We start from the raw sequence: 6,000 nt of genomic DNA, 5'->3' as shown, positions 1-6,000 counted from the left end.
GTGAACACTGAAGCACTTCTGAGTTGATCGAAGAGGACCGATATGAGTGGAAGTAGGTAGGTATTCCTGATGGGGATCTTATTTAACCCACGGTCGAAGAGAACAGACTTTTTTAGACACTGTCACGGTTGGCTTACAGGAAATTGATCCCTAGGCTCTGCTGAACATAGCTAGGCCCACCCACGGGCGCAGAGTCTAACAGGCAGGTGGTTTTCACCAGGAACCCCCGCAAGGAGGTATGGTCTTAGCTGCACCAAACCTGCAGGTCGCGGTCCCGTGAGTGTACAGCAGAACGATGTGGGGGAGCCAGTTGAAGTGGATGGAGATGATGGAGTCCACAGACAAGTGGTATAGATACAGACACAACAATAATATAGGCTGATGGTCAGCAGCCAATGAGTCACTAGGAGAATAGGTGCTCTGTGGTATACAACGAGAGGACAGAGGCTGTCACTATGAAGTACTCTGGAGATGGTAATGGAAGTACTGGAGCAGCAATAGTTCAACACGGCCAGAGACTGAGAGCAGACTGGAGTAGCGGAGGTAACCCGTGGTAGCAGCTGAGGAGTCACAGAGAGAGTAGCGGCTCTGAGTGGTAGCGATGACAGAACCGGAGCTGTCACAATGAAGTACACCGGAGATGGTAAGAGAGGTACTGGAACAGCGATGGTTCAGCACAGGCCATGAACTGAGAGCAGTCTGGAACACAGGAAAACCACGAGGAGAACAGGAACCAGAACCACAGGCTGCAGATAGTGAGCTTGAAGAACAGGCATCAGACAGGTGAATCCAGGAGGTTTAAATAGTGCTCCAGAAGTGCTTAGCAAATGAGAAAGAGGGAGGAGGTCCTGAGGTGCAATAGGCTGCACCTGCACAGATCTAAATATAGCTGAATGAATGACCTGGAGAATGTCTGATGCTGGGACATGGCAGTTTCCAGTTAAATAGAATGCAGGTAACGAGACAGGTACTATTTGCGGGACCGGAGCGATACAGACACAAAGAAGAACCCGGCTCCTACTGGGGATTTAGACGGCCTAATAAAGTCCTTTTTAGGATTCTCCTTAATGTACTCCTCCATGGCCTACGTTTCTGGTATCGAGAGAGAATACAATCTCCCCTTAGGGAGTTTAGAGCCAGGAACTAGGTCAATAGCGCAATCGTAATCACGATGAGGAGGTAGCATGTGAGCAGCCTGTTTAGAGAATACATCACAAAACTCCTGGTAGGGAATAGGCAGCTGATCCAGCGAGACCTGGAGCAGACGAACAGGCACAGATAAGAAGGACTCCAGTGAATGATGTCTCCCTTGTTCCAATCGATGACTGGACTGTGGAGCTGCAGCCAGGTGTGTCCCAAGATCACCGGAACGGAAGAACAATTAATAAGGTAAAAGGACAAGGCTTTAGAATGTAGCGCCCCCACGGTGAGCTGCAACAGTGGTGTCTGTGAACATATTTTCCCGCCTGGTAAAGGACCATCACACAGGCCACAGACAGTGATGGGTGATTAGAGCTTAATGGCCGGAATCCCTAATGAATGGGCGAAATCCAGATCCAGAAAATTCCCTGCGACAGCGCTGTCCAGGAAGGCAGAGACAGGAGCAGATTGTGCACCAAAGGAAATTACTGCAGGAACCAGGAGTGCATTCTAGGAAGAAATAATTTGCAGACCTAGACGAACCTCTTCCACATTCCCTAGGCCAGTTCTTTTCCTGACTTGTCTGATTTGTTGAGACAGCCTTGGAGGAGATGACCCCTGTTGCCACAATAAAGACAAAGGCCTAATGTACATCTCCAGGTTTTCTCTTCCTAAGTGAGGCGATAAGTACCTAGCTGCATGGGCTCAGCGGCTTCAAAAGGTGCAGCAGGACGAGTTAGAAAAGAACACGAGGAAACGGTAGTATCCCTCTCAGCTTCTCTCTCTTTAAATCTGCAGTCAATTTTAATGACCAATTGCATTAGACTCTCCAGTGTAGCTGGAATTGGATATTGCACTAAGGAGTCTTTTATCTGTTCAGAAAGGCCCAAACGGAACTGGCTCCGGAGTGCTGGATAATTCCACTCGCTGTCCGTGGACCAGCGTCTGAACTCCGCACAGTATTCCTCAGCAGAGTGACGACCCTGTTTCAGGGCTCTGAGATGTGATTCAGCCGAGGCAACTCTGTCCGGATCATTATAGAGCATCCCTAGGGCATCATAGAATGCATCAACGGACTGTAGTGGAGGACTCGTGGGGCAAGGCTAAATGCCCAGGATTGAGGATCACCCTGCAGAAGGGATATAATGATGTCAACTCTTTGAAGCTCCAATCCAGCTGAGCGAGGCCTAAGGCGAAAATAAAGTTTACAACTTTCATTAGTTGCGAAATAGACTTCTATCTCCAGAGAACCGATCAGGCAGGTTCAACTTAGGTTACACAATAAAGGCCAGGGGAGCTTGCTGTGCTTGTGAGGCTCTGGCAACTTCCTCTTGTGCAGACAAACGATGCGACAGACCTTGGACCATCTGCAATAGAGTTTGTATTTGGCCTGCCAGAACTTGAGCTGGGGAAGGATTTGTCCCGCTTTCATCCATGGAAACAGTTTCCACTCTTCACTGGCCGGTTATAATGTTACGGCTAACAGTCTAATCATAAACCCGTAGAACCAGATGGAGAGGTCTTCACCTTTAGCAGCCACCATTCCTGTAGAGCTCGTTATGCTCATAGGTACTCGGATGCCCCCAGGACTTATACTCAAGGTAGTACAGGTGTATGAACATAGAGGAGTGGGATAAGCTAAGTAGCGGGATAAGAGTCTAGCGTGGTCGGGAAACAAGCCGTGGTCTGGGTCCAAACCAGGTAACGTGGTCGGGGTCGTGTCAGGGCTGGCAGAAGACAAGAAGAATCCAGAACCGAAGAAAAAAAAGGTCAGGGCAACAGGCAAACAATCCAATAAACGAAGCCAAGGGTCATACACAGGAAATCCAAATAGAAACAGATACAATAAAGCACAGGAGCAGGCAAGCACACAGCACTGAGAACTATAACCAGCAGGGAGGCTAAGCCCTCCCTGCCTTATATACAGATACTGGCCAATGGGAGCAGGAATGTAATCAGCCACAGCGCCTGCTTCATAGATAGCACCTGAAACAATTACGCATGCGCCGACTGCACCTAATGCCGGGACGCGGTGCTACCTACTACAGCGTCAATACCGTTGCCTAGGCAACGGCCAGGATGAGACCTGGAAGTGACGTCCTGGTCGTCATAGCGACAGGCCGGGACGCAGGCCCCTGAGCACCACCGCAGCTTGTAACACAGGTCTCTATCTAAACTGCCTTGTTATAGGATGATGTTGATTTTCCATCCTTTAAGCGGCCATACACGTTTCTCATCTTGATGTTTCATCTCATAAAAAAGTTCTAATTAAAACCAATTATGACCTAGTCTGCAGCTGATGAGGGCTCCATGTTGTGACAAAACTCCCGTTTGTGTAATCACTAAGGTCCTATATAGTGCACAACAGGATGTCACAGACGGCAGATTTCAGGGTGTCTGTAACCCTGCCCTGCAATGCACAATAAAGATAGGGACACAGTGTGGTTGGACTGACATATAACAGAGGACGACATTTTATGGGCTTGCCCAATATCAATAAGAATGTATCCAGTTAGTTCCTATTGAACTGGTCCCTCCTGAGTATTGGTTATAAAGTGATTCATTGATTGGTCCCTAGTGAGGCTGAGTTGTGGTGAATGTTGGTTTACCGAACTGCCTCCTCTATGTGTAAGAGGAAGGTATTCTCTAGGTGTATAACTGGGCACATGTGGGATCATTCCAAGAAAATAGACCATGTTATTAACCACGTCCTGACCGACTAATAGCAATGTCAGCTGCACTTCACTAATGCCTTTAACTGGTGCAGCAAGATGGGCGTGGCTGAGGGGCCCTCTACAATTAGCACTATGTATTCCAAGGGGGGAACGTATTATCCACATTGGGGTTGCCCCTTCCTCCAGCCTTAGTGTAGCCATTTTAGGGATCCTGTTCGTCCTTGTAGCTCTGCAACGATAGATCACTCATAGTAGTGCACTATTTGCAGAGGATCAGCCCTGCTATCAACCTCCCGAAATATACAATTAGAAGACACTAACAAAACTAATGAAAAATAAAAGTTACATAAATGAGAATGTTTTTTATAAAAATGCTTCTACCAGTGAGACTGATCTGTAAAACATAGAAATTAGTTGCAACATGAAGTAGAGATCCCTCCAGACATGACGTAGTTAATGGCTCATACGCCGGTGTATTCTCACAGTGCATGTGGTACTTCTCCTCGGAGAAATGCGTTAGCTCCTGCACCGCTGCTAACGGATCAGTACACACTATGATGTCCCTACATTACTCTTGGCCGGACATAGATGCTGTGTGTCCTATAGTCTGACATCTGTCTTCCATCCGTCTTAGAGGTCTGAGATCAGAGGTCTTTTACTACCAGGCTTAAAAAAGAAAGAAAATTGAGATAAAATAAGCCCCACCCCACTATGCCCAAACCACACCCCCATTCTACACAACCATTTTTCTTTTTCTTTAAACTCTTTAGTTAGAAAGGGGACAATAGAGATCAAAAACAGTGAGCATCGATATACAAACATACGTACAAGTCATTCCCTTTCAACTTTTCTTTATACATAGGGGGGAGTGGATGGGGGGGTGGAGAGGTACAAAGTGGACATAAATGACACCTACTGAACAAAGATAAATGTTAGTTGATATAAAACATTTATACATCAGTGTAAACAAGGAAAGAACAAGCAACCAAACAGCACATTCTGTTTCTTGGGAACTAGATGGAGAACGTCCAGGCCGGAGAAACCCGAGGCGGCTTAGACCTCAAATCCTGCACGGAGTGAGGTGTCACGGGACATTAGGCGGGGCGGACAGAGAGTCGCGGCTCTCCTGAAGGTACCGGGGGCCCAGACGAGGTTGAACGTATGGCGTTTGTCATGAAGGTAGTAAGTAATAGATTCCATGCCTGCGATATGGTACACAAAGTTTTTTAGGGCAGTAGAGTACGGGGATTCGGGTTTTTCCACTCTCTATCCTCCTCCCAACAGGACTCGTCTGGAGGGGGGCCCAGGTCTCTCTCCCATTCCTGCTCGTAACGGTCCTGGGAGTCAAAGGTAGTCTCAGTCAGCCAGTTATAGATGGAAGAGATAAAACCCTTGGAGAGCGTAGAATGCAGACATAGCCGTTCATACAAGGTGAGGGCTCGTAGGGAGTCCACCGGTGGGGGGGCATGAGACAGTGACGGTCCTGGGAGTCACAGGTAGTCTCAGTCAGCCAGTTATAGATGGAAGAGATAAAACCCTTGGAGAGCGTAGAATGCAGACATAGCCGTTCATACAAGGTGAGGGCTCGTAGGGAGTCCACCGGTGGGGGGGGGGGCATGAGACAGTGACGGACCTGGAAACGTTCGAAGAAGAGGGGGCAGGGAGGAGTATGTTTTTGTTGGATCTCAGAGAGAGGGGCCCAGACAGTGCCTGTAGTCAGGTCATGGGCCACCCTGATCCCAGCCTGAATCCCTTTTTAAGAAAGTCGTTGCTGTGGGCTGTCCTGTGGGATGAAAATCCTGTGACACTCTCCTCACAGGAGCTAATCACACAGGTTTCCGTATGTTGCCAGACTGGCTGACTGTACTGCTTGTAATGTGTTTATGTGCACTCTCCCGGCACCAGAGTCCCTGACCAATCAGTGCCTCTGATTAAAGCTGGCAGACTGTGTCACATGACGTATCTCAGGAGCGCTCTGAGCATGCTCACGCCAGTACATGGGCAGTTTACACTCTCATCATACTCACCGACTCTCTCTGAATGTCCGGGTGTCCTCTCGGGAATGAGGGCTATCTCCCACATCTTGCCAACTTCCCAGTGAGGTGGACAGGACAGGACAGGAATCACGCCACTTTGGCCCCACCCCCGTGGCATCAATGTGCCATGGTCTGTCCCACAAACTGGC

Source organism: Mixophyes fleayi, chromosome 4 (assembly GCF_038048845.1).
Source record: "Mixophyes fleayi isolate aMixFle1 chromosome 4, aMixFle1.hap1, whole genome shotgun sequence".
NCBI lineage: Eukaryota > Metazoa > Chordata > Amphibia > Anura > Limnodynastidae > Mixophyes > Mixophyes fleayi.
This window is presented reverse-complemented; position numbering follows the sequence as displayed.